The sequence below is a fragment of the Staurois parvus genome, unplaced genomic scaffold (assembly GCF_062004578.1).
Source record: "Staurois parvus isolate SC_StPar_1 unplaced genomic scaffold, SC_StPar_1.0 ptg000454l, whole genome shotgun sequence".
NCBI classification, from domain to species: Eukaryota; Metazoa; Chordata; class Amphibia; order Anura; family Ranidae; genus Staurois; species Staurois parvus.
The window spans coordinates 3,923,128-3,950,485 of record NW_028318250.1 but is presented as its reverse complement, the minus strand read 5'-3'; the positions used below and the strand labels follow the sequence as shown (position 1 = coordinate 3,950,485).

General features: G+C 41.0%; 1 protein-coding gene across 1 annotated transcript in view; it reads right to left on the bottom strand.

Moving 5' to 3' along the window:
• Positions 1–17,948, bottom strand: part of MANEAL (mannosidase endo-alpha like) — a 47,036-nt gene extending 29,088 nt beyond the window's left edge. The window contains exon 1 of the mRNA XM_089688787.1: positions 17,389–17,948. The gene's annotated coding sequence lies outside the window, so the exon portion shown is untranslated. The remainder of the gene's footprint in view (positions 1–17,388) is intronic.
• Between the last annotated feature and the right edge of the window lie 9,410 nt (positions 17,949–27,358).

The window sequence follows — 27,358 nt, the reverse complement described above, 5'->3', positions numbered from 1 at the left end:
CCCAAATGAAATTTATGTCCTTTTTTCCCCACAAATGGAGCTTTCTTTTGGTGGTATTTGATCGCCTCTGCGATTTTATTAATTTGTTGTGCTATAAACAAAAACAGACCAACAATTTTGAAAAAAAAAAACAATATTTTTGACTTTTTGCTATAAAACATATCTAGTAAAAAAATTAAAAAAATAAAATTTCATCATAAATTTAGGCCAAAATGTACTCTGCTACATATCTTTGCTAAACAAAATCCCAATACGTGTAAATTAATTGGTTTACATGAAAGTTACAGTGTCTACAAATGGCGGTATATATACTGGATTTTTTTTTTATACTAGCTTTTATACTGGCGGAGATCAGAGACTCATAGTGGGATTGCGGCGGGCATTCTGACACTGGGGGGCAATTGACTAACTGCAACTGACTTCTCCAGTAACACTAATACAGTGATCAGTGCTAATAAAAAGCACTGACACTGGGCAGGAAGGGGTTAACATCTGGGGCGATCAAATGGTTAACTGTGTGCTGTGTGTGTTTTACTATGTGTGTTGTTTGTGCTTTACTATGTAAGAATGCTGCTTTGTATTGCTCTGCTATGCTGGTGCTGACAGGCGATCGCTGGGTACTGGTGCTGACAGGCGATCACTGGGTGCTGGGGCTGACAGGCAATCACTGGGTGCTGGGGCTGACAAGCAATTACTGGGTGCTGGGGCTGACAGGCAATCACTGGGTGCTGGTGGGGAATCTCCAGCCGAGACCCAGTGATGGACAACTGCAGCCGCCAATGATCCTACCCAGAAATACAAAATCGTGCATATATACGTGATTTTGTGCAGCCTTGCTGCACTGTAGCAGTACTTCTGCTATATGGCAGAGAGGAAGTGATTAAACAAAGTCATATAGGCCTCATGCCATTGGACATTTAGCTCCAGTGCACAAGGCTCTGGTGTTTAGCTGTAGCTGGAGGGCACAGATGCACCATCCAGTAGAGCAGTATGTTTGTTTAGGGCATTATGCGCCTAGGGACGAGTGCTCAGAACACAAGCAGTCTTTCCAGGCATTCATCCCTGGGCATATACTGCCCTAAATGGATGTACTGCTGAGTGCTCTGCCCAGCCCTGACTTGTCACAGCAGCTGTCAGACTCCCAAAGAGTGTGGTTAGATAGTGCACTTGTGCTCTTCAGCCACAGTCCCATGCACGGAGACTAAATATCCAGTGTGTATGAGGCCATACATTCTCAGTCACGGAGAGTCAAAAATGTGAGCAGATAATGCTGGGCTTTCTACTTAGAAAGCCAAGCATCCTCTGCAAATAAACTGTAATGAAGCACTCTGTTAATTGTATATTTGTGGCATACAAATTTTATATGAGTAATGAAAAAATGATATACAAACTCTGCATATACAGTTGCAAGAAAAAGTATGTGAACCCCTTGGGATTACGTGGAGTTTTGCATGAATTGGGCATAAAATGTGCTCTGAACATCATCTAAGTCACAACAATAGAAGAACACAGTCTGCTGAACATAATACTACACAAACATTAGATGTTGCCATGGTTTAATTGCACATAACATGTAAACATTCACAGTGCAAGGAGGAAAAAGTATGTGAGGCCCTAGCTTAATGACTTCTCCCAGAGCTAATTGGAGCCAGGAGTGAGCCAACCTTGACTCCAATCAGTGTGATGATATTGGATGTATTGCTGACAGCTGTCCTGCCCTTAAAAAACACACACCTGTTTTGGGTTTACTGGTTTCAAGAAGCACTGTCTGATGTGAACCATGCCTCGCAGAAAAGAGCCCTCAGAAGACCTACGATCAAGAATTGTTGACTTGCATGAAGCTGGAAAGGGTTACAAAAAGTATCTCCAAAAGCCTTGATGTTCATGTGTCCACGGTAAGACAAACTGTCTACAAATGAAGAAAGTTTAGCACTGTTGCTACTCTCCCTAGTCGTGGTCGTTCTGTAAAAATGATTCTAAGAGCACAGTGCAGAATGCTGAATGAGGTAAAGAAGAATCCCAGAGTGTCAGCTAAAGACCTACAGAAATCTCTGGCACATGCTAACATTTTTGTTGACACATCTACAATAAGGAAAACATTAAACAAGAATGGAGTACATGGGAGGACACCACGGAGGAAGCCATTGCTGTCCAAAAAGAATATTGCAGCACGTTTGAAGTTTGCAAGAGCACCTGGATATTCCACAGCACTACTGGCAAAATATACTGTGGACAGATGAAACCAAGATTGAGTTGTTTGGGAAGAACACACAACACTATGTGTGGAGAAAAAAAGGCACAGCACACCAACATCAAAACCTCATCCCCACTGTAAAACATGGCGGAGGGAGCATCATGGTTTGGGGCTGCTTTGCTGCCTCAGGGCCTGGACGGATTGTTGTCATTGATGGGAAAATGAATTCCAGAGTTTATCAAGACATTTTGCAGGAAAACGTATGACCATCTGTCCCCCAACTGAAGCTCCACAGAGGATGGGTGATGCAACAGGACAATGACCCAAAGCATACAAGTAATTCAACAAAACAATGGCTGCAACAGCACAGAATACGCCTTCTGGAGTGGCCCAGTCAGAGTCCTGACCTCAACCCGATTGAAATGCTGTGGCATGACCTTAAGAGAGCGATTCACACCAGACATCCCAAGAATATTGCTACACTGAAACAGTTTTGTGAAGAGGAGTGGTCCAAATTTATTCCAAATCATTGTGCAGGTCTGATTTGCAACTACAGGAAACGTTTGGTTGAGGTTATTGCTGCCAAAGGAGGGTCAACCAGTTATTAAGTCCAAAGGTTCACATACTTTTTCCTCCCTGCACTGTGAATGTTTACATGTTATGTGCAATTAAACCATGCCAACATCTAATGTTTGTGTAGTATTATATTCAGCAGACTGTGTTCTTCTATTGTGACTTAGATGACGTTCAGAGCACATTTTATGCCCAATTCATGCAAAACTCCACGTAATCCCAAGGGGTTCACATACTTTTTCTTGCAACTGTATATAACAAAACACTAAATATACAGTTAACCACAACCCATTATAGTTTCTCTTTACCCATGCCCTACTGCAATGTCCTGTGCAAAAAGTCTGTGCTGCCTCATGCAGAAAAAGTTTGAGGATCTTATTGACCAGGTGTCAATAATTGTCCTGGCTTCACTAGGAGTAAACAACGCTCAATCTTTGGAATTAGGGGAGGATCGTACCCCATCGTTGGTGTCAGTAGGAGTAATTGTGGCCCATTGCTGGTGTTAGTGGGAGGAATTGTGCCCTATCAGTGGCATCAGTGGGTGGAAAAATTACTTATCATTGGTGTCAGTGGGAGGAACAGTGCCCCACCACTGGTGTTAATTGCAGGAATGGTGTCCCATGGTTTATGCAATGGAATTGTATCCCAGCACTGGTGTCAGTGAGAGGAATTGTGTTCTACTGTAGGTGTCAGTGAAATAAATAGTGCCCAACTGCTGGTGTCAGTGGAAGGAATTGTGCCCCATTGTAGGTGTCAGCAAAAGATATAGTGCCACATCGTTGATGTCATTGGGAGGAATAGTGCCCCATTGTTGGTGATATTTTGCGGAATTGTATACTATCATCCATGTAAATGGGAGGATTTGTGCACCGTTGTTGATGTCAGTGGCAGGAATGATGTCTCATTGTTGGAGTCAGTGGATGGAATAGTGCCCCAAGGGTGGGATAAAAGCAAGCAAGGGCAACATCTGACCCCAGGGCCACAGTTTGGAGACCACTGCTATAGACAATGACATTATCAATCTTAAATCAGTATTACAGGAACGTACAGGCAAAGAGAAGATATTCATGTTCAAATACAGAGTAGGAGTTTTCAGAAGCAGTACACAGTTATAATATATACTGTAGGATACACACACTAAATGCGAAGCCCACTTTTGCCTAAATAAATTGGTCAGCAATTTCTGCAATACTGTCATTACTTCCTATATTCGTAACTGGTATCTCCTGTGTGGCTCCAGTATTTAAAGGGTCACAGACTGCATAAAGCAATTGTGAAAGCCATTATAGGATAACAAAGCTAATTACATTTATAAGCATTGGAGAAATCACTGAAGCAACACTGCCCTCCTGTCTCTACTTCTTAATAAGCAGATTTCAAACCAAGTCATCTATGAATCAAACAAGAAATGTTGTACACATCCCTTTATTTATCCGTTAATTAGAAAATTGAGGGCTGACAGTATTGGTGAACATTCTCCAAAGCATTTATTTCCCAAGCACTAAGAAAAAAGACTGCTTATCTCCATAGCAACAAAGCATTTACATAAAACCAGCAAAAGTGCATCCGTTAGTTGAGCGGCAGAAATGTCTAAATTAATGCACAAATGTGTATGTTAAAAAGAAATGCGTTGTCTTATTTAACTTTAGGTCCTACTCTCTTTTTTGATTTTGTTGTGCTTTTAAATGCATGTCATTTTAACCAATTAGGCTATGTTCACACCTGTGCAATTTGTTGCGCATTTGCTGAAGCACAACACTGCACTACATTTCTTATTCTGTTCTAAGGGACCTGTTCACACCTATGCGCTTTTCGGCAATGCAATTTTGGAAGTCCATAGACCTCAATTGAAGCACAAAGCATTTACATGCCTTTTTGACATATTTTGTAGCATGACAGCAAGACATCTCCAAGCAACATCTACTCTACAGGCTGCACATAACAAGTGTGATAGTGCTTCACCTTGTCACACTGTTAGAAGGATTAGATGTCAGCCAGGGTCCTCATTTTTGCAAGTTGAGGGGCTCCAGGTGTCACGATCGCGGCGTCAGACCCCAGACCTTCTCACCAAAACTCGTGACCGAAGGACTAGCTGATCTAAAACCGCGATGTGACGTGCGTAACAATGCCACACCCAGCTGCACCCTGCACAACGATTTTCCAGCTAATGGGCCACAATCGATGTACCAGCAGCCTGGGCGATTGTTACTGGGTCAGGTTAATTACGCAATTAACCCTTCACACTGCCACCACCTCCTTTTTGTACAGAGAAAGAGGAAACTCGCGTTATCAGTTATAACACTATAATTATTGAAATAATCGACTGCATAACACGGTTATAACACAGGCCTGTTATACAGAGGTTTAAACAAACAGTAGCGTTCTCTTTAGAGGCAGGGATTTGTAAATTGCAATACAGAGCTATAGAAACAGTTCAACATTTTCAGAAAGAAAGATTTATTACTAAAAGGTCAAACGGGCGCAATAAAAATATTTACAGAAAAAAGATGTAACTAAGATATATATATAAATATACAAAGAACCACAGCACAGCAAAGAGATATCAGAGAGAGGTGAAAGGGTTAAGGTATTTGCCAAAGTCCTGGGTTAGCAGATCCAAGTTTCAGAGCAAAAAGCAGGGGTCTTCCCAGGTGGTATTGATGTTAAAATTGGGAGACGTCTTCAACTTACACTGTTAGGTCTGACAGCCTATTTTGTAGTCCCCAGCAGGGGACCAATAACCCATTTAAGGCGTGGAGGTCTGGGTGTCGACCTCAACTAGAGCCCAAAACCTCGTCTAGTTCATATTTGGGCTCATAACTTTTCATCTGCACAAGTGACATTTGACCCACGAGTAGATTATTATGCAGACAAGTCTGAGGATTGTTTAGATATGAATTATGAAAGTGTACACTGAACGGTCCGTGAGATCTATTTTTCTGCTTTCCTGTGTGTCCTAGACAAGGCAAGTGACCCACCAAAATGTTCGGCTCCTCTTAGCCCATCTGGCGATATGCTCGGTTTTTATGTAAGTCTCTTAAATTCCAAGATATGAGACATAGGGGAAAAATGGTTTTAACCGAGGTTATCTGATTCTGTCACCTACGCTGTGTTAAGTTTTATGAGGTTGGAATCTCTCTCAACTCCGGAGAAAGCTTGCATTATCTCTTCCGAGGTGTGAGATGGTACAGCTTTCCGATACAGCTAGGCACCTAGCTCAGAAATGCCTTGGCCTGCCAGTAACACACAACCAGCACACACACACATGCTGGCCAAATGTCTCCTCTCAGAGAGGGAGCGGGAGGGAGTGAGGGGAGAAAATGGATACTCTTAACAAAATGGAGTCTGCGTCCTTCACTGTGTGCTGCGCACGTTTGCGACACAAGGTTTTTCAGTTTTCTCCAAGATCGGTAACATCTGCATTGGGTCCACATTTTACTGGAAACCAACATCTTCATGGTGTATGTATGCACAGCCTTTTTAGCACAGGGACTGGCTATGGTTCAGGGCTTTCTCCCTGGATATAAGCTGCTGCACAAACAGTTGTTTGATGTGTGATCAGTTACTGGAAGAGCGTGCTCTGGCCTTAGGCTGCATTCACACTTGAGCGTTTTGTAGTTTGAAGCTCCAAAATTGATTTTTTAAATTTCAACTTTTTTGGAGCTTCAAGCTACAAAACGTTCAAGTGTGAATGAAGCCTTAAGGAGAGGTGATCTGACCAAGCCAAAGCCTGAGAAAGGTATTAAAAGACTGTAATTAGGCAGGAGCATGGGCAGCCCAAGTTGGGCAGTTTGGTCCCATGTACACGGGACACTTCTGAACGATGGAAACTGACTGCTGGAAAACGTAGGTTAAAAAATGTCTGTTTAGCCGCGTTTGCATACCACGTTTATGCGTGTTTATGAGAGTTTGTGTTTAGAAGCATTTTTTTAAGATAACCTCAGGAGACCTTCTAAAATGCACAGAATGCACTGATAAACAGTAAAAAATTAACTATGTCAGATATTTTGAGAGAAATAGAGAGAGCAAAAGCAGAGAGAGCAGTATTTGTTGAGATTAGTTGTTTTTTTTTTGTGGTGTTTGGATGTGTTCCAGCTCATTTCTGTGCAGAAATTATTGCAGCAGTGTCTGACATTTTTTTTTTCATGTAAAACCTCAAAGTATGGTGTGCCAGGTCCATTTGAGTACCGGGAAAACGCTTTGCATGCATTTTTCATAATGAAAAAAGACTCTGGATAGCATCTGGAAATGGAAGAGTTAAAAAAAATTTCAAACGCAAACGCCTATAAAAGCGGTTAGCCGCGTTTACAAGCGTTTTGCTTTTGAAACGCTGATAAAATCTACTGCTAAACACAAGTTTTCTACGTTCAAAAAAAAACGACTGTAAATTCAGCTGCCTGTAAACGACTGTAAACGACTTAGTGTACATGGACACATAGGAAAACCTTAGAGAGAGTTCAGGGGCTGCTGAAAAAAACGCTGATCAGCTCCTAAACATGAGTTTATCAGCTGCAGTGTACATGAGCCCTAAGTCATGCAGCTGAACAAGATAGTGTGGTGAGTCTGTGCAAAGAGAGGTTTAGGGATTTTGCAGTCTGGATAGCCATGATGCTGGAACATTTATATTTGTTGTTGTGATGCTGAAGACCCCTGCGAGGGTAACATTCTGCACAAGTTTTTGAACTTTACATTTGAATAAAAATAGAAAGCAAGTCCTGAAAATTATTTCACTGGCTGAACTGAAATTCATGTAAGGCAGTACACTTAAGTGAACTCCCACACAAGTAAGTAAAAAAACCATAGTATGGTTGACCCAGAAGAGCTAATCTGGCTGGTGAGGGCAAGACCTTACCTCTATGACCCATCTAACAACACCTACGAAGATTGCATGGCAGGACATTGCCCAATAGGTGTGTGTGGATCTGGACAGTTACTCGATCACACAGAAAGAAAATGGAACTATCTTCTGGACATAAATTTAATGCATATGCTAATGTATGCTTATTTTTGCATTCAAACATTCTTGCTCTACTGTCACTAACTAAAAAAAAAACTTTTAAAGCTTGGCGTTGGCCAAAACCAAAAAACGTGAAGCATGAAAACACCTGAAAAAAAAACACATTGCAATGCATCAAAAATGTGCTTCAAAAACTCTCCAAAACACAAGAGGCTAGAAGCATAGGAGTGAACCTAGCCTGACACTGGGACTGAATAAAGAAGATGTAGATTAAAAAAGGGCCATTGACTTACATCAGGGGTGGACTGACAACTCACGGGGCCCCCGGGCAATTGGGGATCATGGGGCCCCTGTGTCCTTGACCACACTCAAAACACACCCAAAAAAGCCTATAAAAGGTACCAGGGGCATTTTATGGGGCTCCCTACTGACCCTGGGCCCTGGGGCAGTGCCCGAGTGCTTGAATGGTCAGTCCGCCCCTGACTTACATAGCAAATATCTTATAATACATTTTGCGTCTAGCTTCGCATGCATTTAAGTTCACCAAAATGTGTAAATGAGGCCTTAGATTCCCAGAATTCACTTTTTAGGACAGATACATAGTAATTAAATCAACAGCATTTTTATTTGTAGATTTTTTTCTCTAGACATATTAAAATGGAATAAAATTAAATTTTTTCTATCAAAATATATTCAAGTGTGTAATTAAATTTTAAAGTGTATTTAAATTCTCAGTCAGAAAAATTTTAATTTTTAAAATGCCTTGTAAATGAAAATGACTGATTGCCCAACATTCTTCACAAAAGCCTAGATACATCAGTCAATCTCATGCACACTGGGATCACAAGGGGGTGCCTTATATACAATCTGTCTTTGATGACATGTGTTCTGCCAGTAGATCCATGTAGCCCCTCCAAGGAAAGTAGAGCAGTGGATCCTATATAAAAATATTAAAATGGGAGCCTTAGGTGCACTGTATCTCTGGCAATAAATAAATGAGAATCCACAATAGCTCCTGTTTTTCCTTTGTAAAAAGTAGTAAAAAAGTAGTACCAATTTGACTATCTTCATTGAATTACACTAAAAAAGACAGCATCAAATCTGGGCATAATCATTAAAGTCAAAGACAAATGATCCAGTGTGGCATAATTATTCATCCATCTTTCTATTCATCGCTATGCCATTTTACCACCTGGTTTCATGAAAAATACAACAACGTCTTGGGGGTAGTTATTTACACCAGTATTCCACTGACTTCAAGAGCACACCTACCAGAACAGAAAAAGCTATGATTCTCTAAATGTCCAGATAGCTTGCACAATGAAAGTGTGGATAATTTTACGATGATGGCATTTCCTAGATTTTGTGATGATGCCCATATTCTCTTGGAAGATGCAGAGGGTTTACTACGTGGTAGTTTTGCATCTTTGTATATTTGGTTTATGCATACATATAATACTGGTTGCTGACTGTAGGCAGATCATCTATGTGTGTCTTTTGAAGGATAAATTCATATTGTGGCTGACAGCCAGAAGCTATGTATATATAATTGACACTGGAGCAACATAATGAAATGGCAAGTGAAGTTGTCCACATGCTAACACCACAGCAATGGTCACAATACAGGAATGAAAATTTTGTTGTCAAATCAATGTGCACAAGAGTGACGATACTTGAAATTCATTGTAAAGTTTTTGAGATCAACTATAAATTACTGCTAGTTCACCTGCAATGACCCCTAAAATGTTTGAGGATTACGTGACAATCTGACTACCATGCTACTACCTTTGATTATTACAAAAAAAATATTTAAACAATTCTGCGCTATAATATATAATAAATCAATAAAAAAGGATAAGCAGCCATCTCAGCATTGCAGGCAACAATACATAAAGCATAAATAACATAGGAGTGCAGGGCTTAAAATAACTGTAACAAATGGAAATAAAAGTCCATAGGATGAAATAAGCCCTCTTCATCGGACCATCAATAACGCCATACATACTTCAATCTGGCGAAGGAGATACAAGGGATCCACTGTCATCAACACCCTAAAAATTCTATTGATTGTGTTTCTCCCTATACAGCGGAACAATTGTTGTTTTCACTGACCAGATAACCAGGGAGGGTCAGATGGTACCCCTGTGAGCTATTTCTAAATGACACAGATGGGCTACTAAACACTTCTGATATCCTGTTCCAAACTGGACAACAAGGACCAAGAGGACCAAAGGGAAATACTGGCTTGCCTGGCTTTAAAGGAATAAAGGAATGGAATTGTCCGCTATGTGGAGAATTAATTTTTTATAGGTTCATTTTCCAATCGAATTTCTGGAGTTCAAGTTTGGGTTGATATCAGTGTCCTGAATACGGCTTGTTTTTTGGAATCAGCTTTATGGGTGTTTATCCTTTCACAACTGGGGTCCAGTTTTGTTCCTTCGGAGTCAATATATATCCAGGTCCACGCCACTCTCTTTGGAATTTGCATTGCGCATTTTGACCTGTCCATATTTGGGGGCCATTTTTTGTCTGGTAAGTTTTTGGGTGTTGGTGATGGTGATCCCTTACATCTCCTTGACCAGATTGAAGTATATATGACGTTATTGATGTCCCTATGAAAAGGGGATTATTTCATCCTCATTATATATTAATTGGACTTTTATTTTCATTTGTTACAGTTATTTTAAGCGCCGCACTCCTATGTTATTTACCTTTGATTATTCCCAATTAGAGATCAACTCCACCCATACATTTTATTTCAGTTTTTTTGTGGATGCTGGAATCAAATGGTAGTTAATGATTTCATACATAATACAATGCCACAGGGTGGTTTCATGCTTCTCTTATAGATTCTGTATATATTACTGCTGAATCCAGATGCAGCATTACAGTTCCAATTACTCATACTTCTCATGAAAATAGATATTTCAGTAAACCACGTGTAAATTATTTGTTAGATTCTCTATTCTGAGATTACAGTAGCTCAGTTTTGTTTCACCAGTATTGCACTATATGCACAATGAAGAATGGAAGAATAGAGTGTGGACAACTCTTCCAAAATTGTCCATCAATTTTCATTCAAATAAAGTAGTATTTAAATATTATTTCTTTCCTGTATTTACACTACATAATAAAAGTATATTCAGAATGAGTTTGATATTTATGTTTAGAGTATCTGCTAACCTTCAAGCTGCTTTGAACTGCTTTCCCATCAATTTGTATTGGGAAAACATTTATGACAAAACCAACTGCCTGTGTATACAAACCCTGGTGCAAAATAGTCTCTTACCACTTTTAGGATTGTATATCTGAACACCTGGGCCACGACATTCAGAAGGACTTCAACCTGTTCTCCTGAACAGTGTTTTTGGTAATGTGAAAGAGTTCAAGTAATACTAATGGTTACTTTTTTGCCTTAAAGTAAAAAAAGATCTTAAACTTACTTGCTCTGTGCAACAATATCACCTAGCTCCTCTTTCGCAGTCCCCCACCAGTGCTGTCTGTTCCTTGTTCCTTTGATTGTCCCCTTAGGCTGGATTCACACTTGAGTGTTTTTTAGCTTGAAGCTTGAAACTCCAAAAATGCTCAAACTTTAAAAAAATCAATTGTTCTCTATGGTGCTTGTTCACACCTGGTCTTGCAAACAGGTTCCCTAGAGAACAATTGATTTTTTAGGTTTGAGCATTTTTGAGCTCCAAGCTCCAAATCACTCAAATGTGAATCCAGCTTTAGCAAGCTGGCTACTAAGGGGGCACCCATGCGTGCTCCTGAGCCAGGCTGTCTGCATCCATAAACACACACAGCACCAGCAAGCCATGCCCCTGCTCTCTACTCCAATGAGTTTGACTGACAGCAACATGAGCCTATGGCCCCTGCACATCTCAGAGTCTCCTGTGAATCCAGGAAGTGAAAGGAGTGGTGCTAGAGCAGGAACAGTGCTGGATCAGTGAACGAAATAAGGTATGTGTTTAGAGATGGGGAAGGGACAGTTAGTGGGGTGTTGTTTACCTTAATGCAGAAAATGAACTAAGGTAAAAAAAAAAAGCATATAGACTTTAGAACAACTCAGTTACCTGTGAATTTATTCTCTTGGACTCTCTTAGTGAGATATTGGTCCTTGGGTTTGCACACTTCCTGTGGCTATTATGGGGGGGGCGTTATCCTTTGGGTTGAATAAACACCAAAACACAGACTACTATCTTAAAGGGCCCAGTGGCTGCAGGTTGGGCACCCGGGTTATAGACAATCCAACAGAAGATGCTGAAACACAATAAGGGTGGGCGAATACCTAAATCTTTCAGGTGGATAGGGACAAAGTCAGGAATTATGACAGGTAGACCTCCTGAAGATATGTTGGAGTATCCAAGAATTAGAAGAAGCCAGAAACTAACTCAGCCCATCACTCAGGACAGTTCCCATAGAATATTAAAGTATACCCCTTATTTTTTTTATTTTTCTGTTTTAAAGATACATAGTTACATAATAAGTCTGGTTGAAAAAAAGACACAAGTCCATTGAATTCAGTCAACAGAAAAAAAACATAGACACACAAATAGAAAACCTATACAATCATTTACCTAAAAGTCTGTATAAAAGTTATACAAAAGCTTTATAACTAGAAATAAGTGTTCAAGTAAGTTCCATATTTGATCATTAAAAAGGTAAGAATGCAGGATAGCAAAAGTAATGCATATGTTTTTTTCGTTAATTTCATATATTAGTGTGGCGCTCAGTTTTATCTCTATATGATAAATGGTATTTCTTGTGTATATTAATAAATTACAATAAATATATAAAAACTATCAACCATTGTGCTTGAAATACACATGAAAGCATGAAATGTTTAATCAAATTTATTAATATACACAAGATATACCACTTACCCTATGCAGATAAAACTAATACACACATACTAATACAGTGCCTTGAAAAAGTATTCATACTTCTTGAAATTCTCCACATTTTGTCACGTTGCAACCAAAAACGTAAATGTATTTTATTGGGATTTTATGTGATAGACCAACACAAAGTGTGTTTCACATAATTGTAAAGTGGAAGGAAAACGATAAATGGTTTTCAAATTTTTTTTACAAATAAACATGTGAAAAGTGTGGTGTGCATTTATACTCAACCCCCTTCAGTCAGTACTTTGTAGAACCACCTTTCACTGCATCTACAGCTGCAAGTCTTTTTGGGTATGTCTCTACCAGCTTTGCACATCTAAAGAGTGACATTTTTGTCCATTCTTCTTTGCAATATAGCTCAAGCTCTGTCAGATTGGATGGAGAGTGTCCGTTAACAGCAATTTTTAAGTCTTGCCACACATTCTCAATTGGAATTAGGTCTGGACTTTGACTGGGCCATTCTAACACATGATTATGCTTTGATTTAAACCATTTCATTGTAGCTCTGGCTGTATGTTTAGAGTCGTTGTCTTGCTGGAAGGTGAACCTCCCCCCAGTCTCAAGTCTTTTGCAAACTCTAACAGGTTTTCTTCTAAGATTGCCCTGTATTTGGCTCCATCTTCCCATCAACTCTGACCAGCTTCCCTGTCCCGGCTGAAGAAAAGCATACCCACAACATGATTCTGCCACCACCATGTTTCACAGTGGGGATGGTGTGTTTAGGGTGATGTGCAGTGTTAGTTTTCTGCCACACATAGCGTTTTGCTTTTAGGCCAAAAAATTAAATTTTGGTCATATTGACAAGAGCACCTTCTTCCACATTTGCTATGTCCCCCACAAAGTTTCCCACAAACTGCAAACATGACTTCTTGCAGGCTTTTTTTCAACAATGGCTTTCTTCTTGCCACTCTTCCAGATTTGTGGAGTGCACAACTAATAGTTGTCCTGTGGACAGATTCTCCCACCTGAGCTGTGGATCTCTGCAGCTCCTCCAGAATTACCATGGGCCTCTTGGCTGCTTCTCTGCTTAATGCTCTCCTTGCCCAGCCTGTCAATTTAGGTGGACGGCCATGTCTTGGTAGGTTTGCAGTTGTGTCATACTCTTTCTATTTTCAGATGATGGATTGAACAGTGCTCCGTGAGATGTTCAAAGCTAGGGATATTTTATTACAACTTATCCCTGCTTTAAACTGCTCCACAACTTGATCCCTGACTTCTCTGGTGTGTTCCTTGGCCTCCATGATGCTGTTTGTTCACTAATGTTCTCTAACAAACCTCTGAGGGCTTCACAGAACAGCTGTATCTATACTGAGATTAAATTACACACAGGTGAACTTTATTTACTAATTACTAAATTTATTCTCTCTTGAGAAGAGGAGATTAAGGGGGGATATGATCAACATGTATAAATACATCAGTGGCTCATATAGTGAACTCGGTGTAGAGTTATTCACCCTGAGGTCATCACAGAGGAGAAGGGGGCAATCTTTATGTCTGGAGGAAAAGAAATTTAATCTCCAAACACAGAAAGGTTTCTTTACAGTGAGAGCTGTGAAAATGTGGAATTAACTCCCTCAAGAGTTGGTTCTGGCCAGCTCAGTGGATTGCTTTAAAAAAGGCCTGGATTGTTTCTTAGATACACAGAATATAACTGGATACTAACATTTATAGGTAAAGTTGATCCAGGGAATATCCGATTGCCTCTTGTGGGATCAGGAAGGAATTTTTTTCCCTGCAGGAGCAAATTAGATTATGCTTTGCTGTGTTTTTTTCCCTTCCTCTGGATCAACTGTGGGTATAGGATTATAATTTTTTTTTTCTAATGGTTGAACTGGATGGACTTTTGTCTTTTTTCAGTCAGACTAACTATATAACTATGTAAAATTAGGTGGCTTCTGAAGGCAATTGGTTACACTAGATTTTAGTTAGGTATCAGTGTAAAGGGGGCTGAATACGAATGCACCCCACACTTTTCAGATATTTATTTGTAAAAAAATTTGAAAACCATTTATAATTTTCCTTCCACTTTACAATTATGTGCCACTTTGTGTTGGTCTATCACATAAAACCCCAGTAAAATACATTTATGTTTTTGGTTGTAACATGACAAAATATGGAAAATTTCAAGGGGTATGAATACTTTTTCAAGGCAATGTATATGAAATGAACAATTGAATGGATGTAGGGATACATACAGTGTAGGCAGCTCTTTTACTTTATAATACTCAATAAAATAAATATTCAAATTTAGTGGTAGCGCGCAAGTATCTTAGTTCTTTTTCCTGTAATGCATATGTTTTGCTTTTATGAAATAATCCTACTATATTATCCTATAAATACTATAGCTATCACAAACAGCTAAAGCAGCTATATACTCTGCAATAACTAACATAAAGTGAACCTGTCACTCTTAACTGACAGTACATTATCATGCAATGAACTGTAACATATAAGGTTCACCTAAATGTATCTCTAAGGAATCAGATACCTCTAAACATGAACTAGAGCACATGCTGTGTACAAATGCCACCTTGATTTTAAGTTGCATGCATCCTACGATGGATTGCAAGCCCCCTGGGTACCTGTTAAGATGCATCTGCATTGCACTGTGGGATGCAGTGGGTATACAATAAGTAAATCTGTCTTTACTTTGTTTTCTGTGTGCCCCATTCAGACACACCGGTGCAGTAGGGTGCAGAAAAACACAGCCAAATGGATGTGGTGTGAATGAACTAAACAGATATTGTGAATGAAATTCCGGCACCTTGAGGCAAGTGAATCTCCATGAGTGCTGGGGTCCACTATCGTGTGGTGGCTGCATTGGTTTTCTTTTTTAGGCAATTTTCCCTCTGTTGATCTGGCCAGTAACACACCTCCTGTATTAGAGTGCCCCCACTCTGAATGGAGGAGCACAGGGGCACCTTTGAACAGCAGCAGTGTCAGTCTGGGGGGTGGGGAGTGTTAGATATACTAGCAGATGTAAATACACTAGCAAAGCCATACTTCATCTAATACTTTAGATACAGCAACTGTTTTTGTCCCTTTTAGGATAAAGGTTTCCCATAAATAAATAAAAGCCAATCATTGTAAGCACCCCTGTCAGTGGTAAATGGTTTGTCTCAACTTTTGCAACTGATACATTCTGCTGGAGAGCTTGTCCCTTTGAAAAACAACAGACTTACTGGCCAGATCACAAGGTGAAAATAGATGAAGACAAGCTTAAAAAGAAAATGAATGCAGCAATCACATCTACAAAATGGTAAGCTGCAATATAATCAATGTTTGCTTTTGGGTTTAATACCAGTTGAAGTCAGGCTAAAGACCCCTTCCCCTGCCCTCCCCTCCAGGCTACACTAATAGTCTCTCGCTGTGATGGGGGGCTTCGCTTACCAATAGGCTAGATCATGACGTGGCAGGTCTGAGGTTGTCCTAAGTCAAGTTTTGCATAATAGAGAGCTTTGTGGGGAGAGTTCTGGGTCTCCCAGGGAATTCACAAAGATACAGGCAGCATTTAACACAAGGACAGCTTTACTTAAACAGAAACTTAGATGTAAATCTGTATTTGCATATAACATGTTCTAGGATTGCTGGGGTCCTAAAGTGCCCTGTTGGTCAGTCCAAGGTTAACTTTAATTCAATCTGCTCTTTAGTCCCTTTTGGTTACGCACCTCTTTGAAAAAAAAATGCTGTTATTTATTATATGTAAATATTCATTTGCATCATAAGCCATACATTTTCCCTCTGTTGATCTGGCCAGTAACACACCTCCTGTATTAGAGTGCCCCCACTCTGAATGAAGACGCACAGGGGCACCTTTGAACAGCAGCAGTGTCAGTCTGGGGGGAGAGGAGTGTTGGATGTACTAGCAGATTTAAATACACTAGCAAACCCATACTTCAGCTAGTACTGTAGATGCAGCAACAGTTTTTTTTCTCCTTTTAGGATAAAGGTTTCCCATAAATAAATAAAAGCCAATCATTGTAAGCAACCCTGTCAGTGGTAAATAGTTTGTCTCAACTTTTGCAACTGATACATTCTGCTGGAGAGCTTGTCCCTTTGAAAAACAACAGACTTACTGGCAAGATCACAATGTGAAAATAGATGAAGACAAGCTTAAAAAGAAAATGAATGCAGCAATCACATCTACAAAATGGTAAGCTGCAATATAATCAATGTTTGCTTTTGTGTTTAATACCAGTCGAAGTCAGGCTAAAGACCCCTTCCCCTGCCCTCCCCTCCAGGCTACACTAATAGTCTCTCGCTGTGATGGGGGGCTTCGCTTACCAATAGGTTAGAACATGAAGTGGCAGGTCTGAGGTTGTCATAAGTCAAATTTTGCATAATATAGAGCTTTGCGGGGAGAGTTTTGGGGCTCCCAGGGAATTCACAAAGATACAGGCAGCATTTAACATAAGGACAGCTTTACTTAAACAGAAACTTAGATGATAATCTGTATTTGCATATAACATGTTCTAGGATTGCTGGGGTCCTGAGGTGCCCTGTTGGTCAGTCCAAGGTTAACTTTAAACTTTAATTCAATCTGCTCTTTAGTCCCTTTTGGTTATGTGCCTCTTAGAAAAAAATGCTGTTATTTATTATATGTAAATATTCATTTGCATCATAAGCCATACATTTTCTCTTAACAAACATTAAAATGATAAAGATCCACTTCCAACCCATAAATGAAGACAAAAGATACATTTACGCTGTTCTTGAATAGAAATGTAGAGAGACAGGTGGTTTATATAGGAAATACATACCTTTATAAAGATCCCCCCAGCAGTCAGTGAAGTGGTTGATGATAAATGTACAACAAAGGTCGTCTGGTCCATTCAGTGATCTGAACCTTGAGGGTGAAGGATGCAGATGGTGTTCATTGTGTCCAGCTCCGGCTTCTTATTACCAAGATGGGGGTGTGGGTCTGCAGGTTTACATATGTGCTGCATACATGCTGTCACATTGGGTCTTCTAATTCTTTTTTTTTTTTTTTTTTTCAGTTGAGATGATCAGTACGAGATGAAAAGGAGCAAAAATCTGATTCTACCACACTGACTACATCATGCTAGAATTCCAAAAATCTAAAATGACCTTCCTCACAATGTCCATCTTGCCTTAGAGTTGGGAGGATGGGATAATGCAGTGTGCTTTTAGCAGGAGGAGTGGCTATGGGGACCAAACTGCATTTTCAGTCCGTCGTTGGAAATGTGTTAGGGATGCATGCAGGCTAAAGCTCCAAGTCCTTTACGGATTCCTCTAAATGAATACCACTAGCTAACTCCATCTCTGCATCCAGCATAATGCATTCACAAAAGAAATGTCAGATGTCTACCATTGCTCTACGAGGGGAGGCATCAACAGGTGCAACTGCTAATACTTAAGGATTTCGAACCATGTACGCTAATACTAAAATACTACGTCTAGAAAGGTAACACAGTGATGACATTTTGTGTTGAAGATAGGTTACAAAGTAAAAATTCAGAGATAATATGAGATATTCTGACACACTCCCCCGGCATTCCCTGCAGTGGTGCAGGCCAAACATGAGCTGTCTGCAGTGTGAACAGAAGGCAGCTCTGTTGCTGGGCTGTGCTAGTTTTCAGCTTGGAGTGGGAACAATTGCAATGCCTATGTGTGTGCTTTTGTTTGCATGTTCCCTTTCAGAGACACATAAATAATGTGCCATATAAATGAAACATTATTTAATGTTTTAATATGACTGCCAGGGATATTGACAGGCAGGAAAATTGCTTACACAGCATTCGGCGGGTAGAATATTATTATTATTATTATTATACAGTATTTATATAGCGCCAATAGTTTGCTCAGGGCTGTACATTATAATAGGAGACAGTACACGAGACAGTACAGTTACAATACAATACACGAGGGGTTCGAGGGCCCTGCTCCTTGGAGCTTACAATCTAGGAGGGAGGGGAGAGTGGTACAGGAGGAAATAGCTGTGGGGGATGAAGTGGTGGGAAGTGTGGAGGAGATCAGCAAATTAGGTGAGGGTGGGGTAGGCTTCTCTGAAGAGATGTGTTTTCAGGATGCGCCTAAAGGTGAGGAGGGTAGGTGACAGTCTGATGGATTGGGGTAGTGAGTTCCAGAGGATGGGGGAAGCCCTGGAGAAGTCCTGGAGACGGGCATGGGAGGAGGAGACCAGGGAACTGGAGAGTAGGAGGTCTTGTGAGGAGCGGAGAGTGCGTTTTGGGTGGTAGATGGATATCAGGTTGGTGATGTAGTTTGGGTAAGTGTTATGAACAGCTTTGTACGTCGATGTTAATATTTTGAATTTTATGCGTTGGGCAATTGGAAGCCAGTGGAGGGATTGGCAGAGGAGGGAGGCGGATACAGAGCGGTTGGTGAGGTGGATGAGTCTGGCCACAGAATTCAGGATAGACTGAAGCGGGGATAGCCGGTGTTGAGGTAGGCCGGTGAGGAGGGAGTTACAGTAGTCAAGTCGTGATATGATAAGGGAGTGGATGAGTTGCTTTGCGGTTTCTGGAGTTAGGAACGGACGTATTTTGGAGATGTTGAGGAGGTGGAGTCTGCATGAATTTGTCAGCGGTTGGATCTGGGGCTGGAAAGACAGATTGGAGTCTAGAATGACACCTAGTACTTTGGCTTGCGGGGTGGGGCTGATGGTGGCATTGTTGGTCGTGATGGAGAGGTCGGGGGGGGGGGGGGGGGCGCGGGCTGAATGAAAAAAATACCAGGACAATTTTATATGTGTATCTAATTTACAGTTTGCAAAGCCCTTCATCTGTATTATTATTATTATACAGGATTTATATAGCGCCAACAGTTTGCGCAGCGCTTTACAAAATGAAGGTAGACATTACAGTTACAATACAATTTGGTACAAGAGGAAACAGAGGGCCCTGCTCATTAGCGCTTACAATCTAGGAGATATTTGTACTGAACTTATTTATTTTGTAACCATTTGTACATTTTAATACACATATCGCCCTTATACTGATCCTACAGTGCTCAACCCATCTTAACCCTCAATTAAAATGTTGCATAAATATATATATATATATATAATTTTTTTTCCACGAATGCAGCAAATAAAATAAGAAAATACAATGAAATTCCAGCACCAGTGAAATTACAAAAGTCAAGAATATGTATACTGCCCTGGAAGTTAAAAGCAACTACAGTAATAACATATACATATACCTTAGATTGTACGCCCCTTGAGGGTTAGGGACTGATGTGAATGTACAATATATATGTAAATCGCTGCGTAAATTGACAGAGCTATATAAGTACCTGAAATAAATAAATAAATAAAATAATGTATGTGCTTAGATACAGTGGTCATGTCTTAACTCCTTCCTTCCTGTCCCAGTGTCCCTTTAAAAATTTTGGAAGGATAGGTGATCATGTGACCGTTGTCTTCAATAGTTTGGTCTTGGTGCTGGGAGCGAGGAGTGAGTGTGCCCCCAGCACATAAGCATCGACCGGCCCGTGATGTCTATATGAGTGTGGGTGTTAAAGTCCACGCTTTGCCACTGCAAATATGTGTTGTGATGTGGTAAAGTGCATGTAAAGGCAAAACTTCTATTTCTAGTTTGGATAGAGTGGGGAAGGGATAGACCCTCTGCCATTTTTTTATTGTGGTCTGTGGCCCTACTTGGGAGATTCAAACCTTTATGTGTTCTGGTGACAAAGTAAAAAATCCTAAATGTTACAGTTGTTATGACAGCAAGATGTGAAGGATAATCTTCCAATGGGGAGACTTGTTCTAGTGCAAAATGTCGAAGATAGGTGACTTTGAGAAAAGAAGGTTCTTTTCTCAAATTTGCATAATATTTTGGGGATGGTGGCTTATAATCAGGAATTCCTTTTTCTTTGCTTTACTGTGTAGGATAGGGGTATCTCACTTTTTGCTACACCTTTAACCACCTCCCGCCTGCCATATAGTAATATGATGGGCGCAAGGTGGTTCTCTCGTTCTGGGTGGACATCATATGAGGTCCTCCCATTCTCACTGCGCATGCGCGGCTCAGGGAGCGCGCAGCGCAGCGCAGCGATCGGCAGTGCGCTGTGTCCCTCGGACACATCGGATCACCGATCAAGGAAAGAACCGAAGATGTCGGCTCGGTCATGTGATCAGCTGTGTCCAATCACAGCTGATCACATGTAAACAGGGAAATGCCGGTTATCGGCATTTCTCTCCTCTCGAGCTGTCACGCTGACAGCTCGAGAGGAGAGCCGGTAATCGGCTTTTCGCGGAGGGGACATGTACAGTAATCATCAGGGCACTGATGATCAGTGTGCCTTGATGATCAGTGTAGCCCCAACAGCGCCACCTGTCAGTGTCCATCAGTGCCTTATGTCAGTGCTCATCAGTGCATCGTGCCAGTGCCCATCAGTGCCACATATCAGTGCCTACCAGTGCACATCAATGCCACAAATAAGTGCCCGTCTGAGCTGCCTTTCAGTGTCACCCATCAGTGCCAGTCAGTGCCACCTATCAATGCCAATCAGTGCTGCCAATCAGTGCCACCTATCAGTGCCAGTCAGTGCTGCCTATCAGTGCCAGTCAGTGCTGCCTAACAGTGCAAGTCAGTGCCAGCTAACAGTGCCAGTGCCGCCTATCAGTGCCGCCTATTAGTGCCAGTCAGTGCCACCTATCAGTGCTGCCTATCAGTGCCATGTATCAGTGCTGCCTGTCAATGTCCATCAGTGCCACCTAACAGTGCCTCCTCATCAGTGCCACCTATCAGTGTCTATCAGTGCAGCCTATCAGTGCCTATCAGTGCAGCCTCATTAATGCACATCAGTGAAGGAGAAAAATCACTTATTTACAAAATTTTATAAGAAAAACTAGGAAAAAAAATTTTTTTTTCAAAATTTTCAGTGGTTTTTGGTTTGTTTAAGAAAAAAATAAAAAAACCAGAGGTGATTAAATACCACCAAAATAAGGCTCTATCTGTCACAAAAAAATGATAAAAATTTCATATGGGTACAGTGTTGTTTGACCGCGCAATTGTCATTCAAAGTGTGACAGCGCTGAAAGCTGGAAATTGGCCTGGGCAGGAAGGGGGTATAAGTGCCCTGTAGGCGAGGGGTTAAGGCAGGAAGCAAGGAGAAATCTCTCTAGCAGGGCACAAACGAAAATCATATTCTGACCCCATTTGTTGTAATACAGACTATCTTTCCTTAGATCTCTATAAATATCTTGAACACAGCAGAGACAATCATTGCAGACAGTCTTTCTCAGGTAGCTAAACTCACCAAACACTGGAGTGCAAAAATGTAATTATTGTATGAAGAACATTGAGGCAATAGAGAGATGTGGTAGACTTGATATTAAGAGTTATAGACAGTTAAAATGAGTATTGGCTTTCCTAGCTCTACTGTGTGTCTTGAAGGGGAAGGACAAAAACTCACACACAAGGAAAAGGAAATGACATCATAAGAAGGAGGAGAAAATACAGAAAATAACATTATTAATAAAATAACAATAGAAAAATAGTCACAAGGCGGCAGCATAATCAAAAACAAATAACTAAAGAACAGCCTGTACACACAAATACAACTGCAATTCCCATGTACTGTGGAGTCTGTACACTCCCCATCTGGTATTGTCAGACAGAACTGTAATATAAATGACATAACGGTAGTTGTGAAAATGCAGCTAAATGGGGTGCAATATGCACCTGAAGTCTTTAAACCTGAGAGAAAAAAAAGAGAAACAAGCCTATAATGCAACAGCTTAGGACATTATCAAATGCAAAAGAGTTCAAGTTCAGCTGAATGTTCTTGGCAAATTCTTCTGTTAGGTGTCAGAAAAACTTTCTATCAATTACAGGTAGAATAAAGTCCAGTTTCCCAAAGTGCAAAATTAAGCAGTAATAGGTAAATGATAGATCTGATGAAAGTCTTTACAATACCTTGTGTTGTGAGTCTGACCTTCATCTCCACCTTGTGTACCTTGCTGTCAACACTAGAAATGCTCTTAATAATGAGTTCCATGGGCCATTAAATTTTCCCAGCTTGTTGGTCCTTCAACAAGACAAGGTCAATATTTTTCAAGGGTCAGAATGTTGCCATTTTCTGCATCCATGCAGAAGGATAAGATACTCCTTCCTTCTTCAGTTACAGTAGCAATTTGTTAGGTGTTGTACATGTACCGACTGAGGTACAGGTTACCTGTAAATAATCCAGACGGAACAGGAACAGTTCAAAGCTTCTGGGTGAGAGAAAGAGACACTGGAACTAGGGGCTTTGAATTGATTATTTTATTTATTTATTTCAGATACTTATATACTGCTGTCAATTTATGCAGCACTTTACATGTATATTGTACATTCACATCAGTCCCTAACCCTCAAGGGGAATACAATCCAAGGTACATAACTCACATTCATACATACGCATACTAGGGGCCAATTTAGACAGGATCCAATTAACCTACCAGCATGTCTTTGGAATGTGAGAGGAAACCGGAGTACCCGAGGAAACCCTCGCAGGCACAGGGAGAACATGCAAACTCCAGGCAGGAGGTGCCGTGGCTGGGATTCCAACCAACGACCCTAGTACTGCCAGGCGGAAGTGCTAACCATTTAGCCACTGAGCTGCCCTTATAGTCCTGCACAGCCAGGCATCACGCATCTTCAGACAGGCTTGTATCCAGAGTCAGAAATTAATCCTTGAGCTTGGGTTTTGTTGTTTTGTTAGGGGATTTAAACTGGGATAGGGTTAGGGGTGTACAGGATGCCTAAGGGTACCGATAACTGAGGACAACTTCCTGGAACTATTTACAAGCTTTCTCTGCAGCACAGTCTCTGATGGAGTGCTAGCGTCTCCTTAGTGTACCACCCCAGACTCTAGATGAACTTCTCCTCTTCACCCAGCACTCTGGGGGTGTTCCTGAACAGGGGATCCTGTTCCTCTCACTTTAAGAGTTGAACAGTCACTGGTAGGTGGCTAATCTGGTCTTCCACTAGAGTGTTCCTTCCCCTATCCACCCAGTGGGTGTAGGTGTACTCACTCAGATGCTCTCCTGTACCACTTGTGGGTTGGCTACTGCTACCAGGCCCCTCATCTAGGCTGCTCCTTCCCTGCCATACAGGTGGTCCTCTCTCAGGTGGCCAGTGAGTTCCAAGCTTTCTCCCTTTCCAGCTCCAGGCCTGAAGGTGGGCCCTATCCCATTGGGCCTCCTTGCAGCCTTCTTCCTCACAGCCTCACATCTTCCTCTCTCCTTCTTCCACCCAACTCCCCTAACTGGACATGCTCACTCATATTTAAGGACTATTCTGACTACTTGCCAAGCCTCCTATTGGGGATTGGTCAGAGTCCCTTGAATATGCAGATCAGCCACTCCTTATATTCACCCACTGCTTCTAGAACTTTCTCCAAAGTTCTAGGCAGGGGGAAGTCTCAGAAGTTTATTAAATGATCCACGCGGATTAATATGGGTTCAAAGATTACAAACAGTATTTTATTCGATCACATGGATCATAGGGAGGTTAAACATGAGCACGGTGTACATATCAAACAAATAAAATCATTTTAAAAGCACTTGGCGTCCTCATTTCTGGGTCATTTTGGCAAGTAGAGTACCATATAAGGCAATGTAAGGTAGTGGTGTGGCTTTTGTTCTAGGTTTCCATAGATCTCTGACGAAGTCTGCGGTGATTGGCGGACGAAACGCGTCAACGTAATGACGTCACTACGCTCGGCGTCTTCATAGGGTGCGGCGCCCACGAGGTGGGAAGGAACGGCGGTGTCACAGCTCCCTGCTAGGAAGGCACGAGGCCCTCTGAAAACTACCATAAGGCTACTATTACAGCGGTCTGCAAACGGCAATCCCCTATTGGAATATATCTTCCACCGGTGGCAAGTTATTTTAGCTCACTGCTGTTTAGACTCATAGAGCATATATGGAGTTAAGAGGGTATGTTATATGTGCCTAATTTACCCTATTTTTTCGGGGAATTTTCTTTGGAAATCCTCTTTAGAGGATTTAAAATATATATATATACATATGCAATCCTACTGAGGCACTGTTTGCTGTGACAAAGCCATATCCTATATAAACCGCTTTATTATCCTCAGATTGAGTAATTTTTTGAAACCCTTCATTGGGTATATAGACTCAGGTACTCACGGCCTGCTACATACATAATATATGTGTTGGGAATTACGTATTGAGACCACCTGGCTTCCCACCCCCATATGCATCTTTAAACAAGCATCAAGGACCTGATCCTATTTCAAGTCGACGGGAGTCCTCTTGATCCTCATTTGATGGTAATATACCCATATTTTGTTTCTGTTTTCAGGGTTTAATTGATGCTTTGTGATCCATATTATAATTTTTATATATATCCCCAGAATCATTTGGTACTGTGGACTTTTTTTCACTTGGGGTGGCTACCCAGGAAGTCTCCACAATTGAGAAGCGGGTATGACAGGCTTACAACTGAGAAGGTAATGAAGTGTTCACTGACCACTTTATAGGGAGGTCTGGTGGGGCTTAGCTGTGATTAGCTCCTACATCTTCATATATACTTATTTCTATTTTTATGTTCCAGTTTCCACGGGCCAGAAGGCTATTCTACACACCCTGGCTCATACTGAAAATATACTTACCGAATATATGGTTTATCCTAATACAAGCTGGAGATCTATGGAAACCTAGAACAAAAGCCACACCACTACCTTACATTGCCTTATATGGTACTCTACTTGCCAAAATGACCCAGAAATGAGGACGCCAAGTGCTTTTAAAATGATTTTATTTGTTTGATATGTACACCGTGCTCATGTTTAACCTCCCTATGATCCATGTGATCGAATAAAATACTGTTTGTAATCTTTGAACCCATATTACTCCGCGTGGATCATTTAATAACCTCCTTTCCTTGGGTAGGGGTGCTCTGGTCACTACCATATTGTTCAGTATGCAATTCTTTTTGGGTTTATGGATCCACACTTACATGTTAAGTGAGTCGGAGATATGATTATGACACTAGCTATCAGTGTCATTATAGGTGGCTTCCTTTAGTCTATTTCTGTGGAAGTCTCAGAAGGCTGAGTCTACAGAGCCTTCCAGCTCCTGACCAAAATTTGACCCCTCTGACTATTACACCTGTACCTGAATTCAGCCCCTGTCTAACCATCGGAGTCTAGCTACCCTTAGCTAAACTAGGAGGGCACTACATTGGTGACATGACAGTGTCCAGGCAAAATAAAGGGGGTCTGTCCCTGTCCTCCCAACTTAGCCTTATTTAAATGACCACCAGCCCTTAACATACTACTGCTATCAATCACTGGGTTCAAGTTGGCAGTCATTTCATTTCTGTGCTAAAGACATGCTGTTGTACACTGGTTTTTATGATCAGTTTACTTTGAGCAATGTCTTCAATGGAGAAAGGCCTTTGGCATATGTGCCAGCCATGGCAGTTAGTGCCAGTTGGTCCAGTGCGATAACAGTATGCAGTATGGACTAACCTTGAAGGGGTGTATACAAGACTTGTCCGCAAAACGTTCAAAGTGTTGGCAACCCAGGTTGAACGTCTGATTAGATCTGGTAGCAAGAGTTTTGACTTTTTTAGATTGTCAACTGGGTCTAGGAGATTATAAAAAATGACAGTTGTTCTTTCTTCTGCATGATCCAGCAGGAATTCTGGATCTATTAACCAGGATGAATCTGCAAAGGCACTTGCAGACACTAGCCTGGTGACATGATCTGCAGGATCAATTACAAATGACTATATTGCCATAGTTCAGGCTTGGTGGATTTCCTAATCCTTGCAACTGACAACATAGAAATTTTGTGTCTGGTTGTACAGTATATACAGCCCAGAACAACTTTTCTTTCTGTGTAGAATTTTATGTAATCTATTTGAATGTCTTACTCACACATTAAGAAGTCTGCTATTTCCACAGCTAACACAGTCCCACAAAGTTCAAGCCTAGGAATTGTATGCTCAGGCTTAGGTGCCCGCTTGACTTTGCAGAACAGAAAACCAACATGGGTGTGATTACAAGAGTCTATTGCCTTGAGATAGGGAACATCTGCTATGGCCTCCACGGATGCATCTGAGAAAATATGATTCACCTTTCTCTGACTTGCAGTTAGGGAAAGAGAAGTATAGCAATGTGGTATGTGAATCCCATCTAAGACATCTAGAGATTGTTTTCAAGACTTGCTTGTTTGTCAGTTGGTAGAAGAGAGTAACATTCCTTAGTAGTCTCTGATACATGTCTTAGTAAGGATTTGCCTTGTAAGGTGATAGGAACTATGAACCCCAGTGGATCGTACAGACCGTTCACCACTGAGAGGACACCATGTTTGTTAAATGGTTTGCCTGTAAAGCTAACTTGAAAGCCAAATGAGCCTTTAAATAAGTTTCACTGTAAGGCCAGACTTCTCTGTACATGTGGGTTATCAACTCCCAGATTTAAGTCTTTAAATCCTGTGTCAAAACATTAACTAATGGACTTTTTAGGCACATAAACTTGGTACACAAAAGATAAAATCAGTTGTTGCTTTATTAACATGTCACATCTAAAACATATCAAATGTGTATTTAAAATTGCATTGCACAATTGAAACACAGCATGTTTCCCCCCATCAGCCAAATTACAGGCTGTTCCAATGGAAGTTAAGTAGGGATGGTAGATACAATTTACTTACTTCAGAGGGTGGGGAATGTCCAAGCTGTGTGGAAAACGCCCAAAATGTTTTGCGACTGGACTAGCAATGCA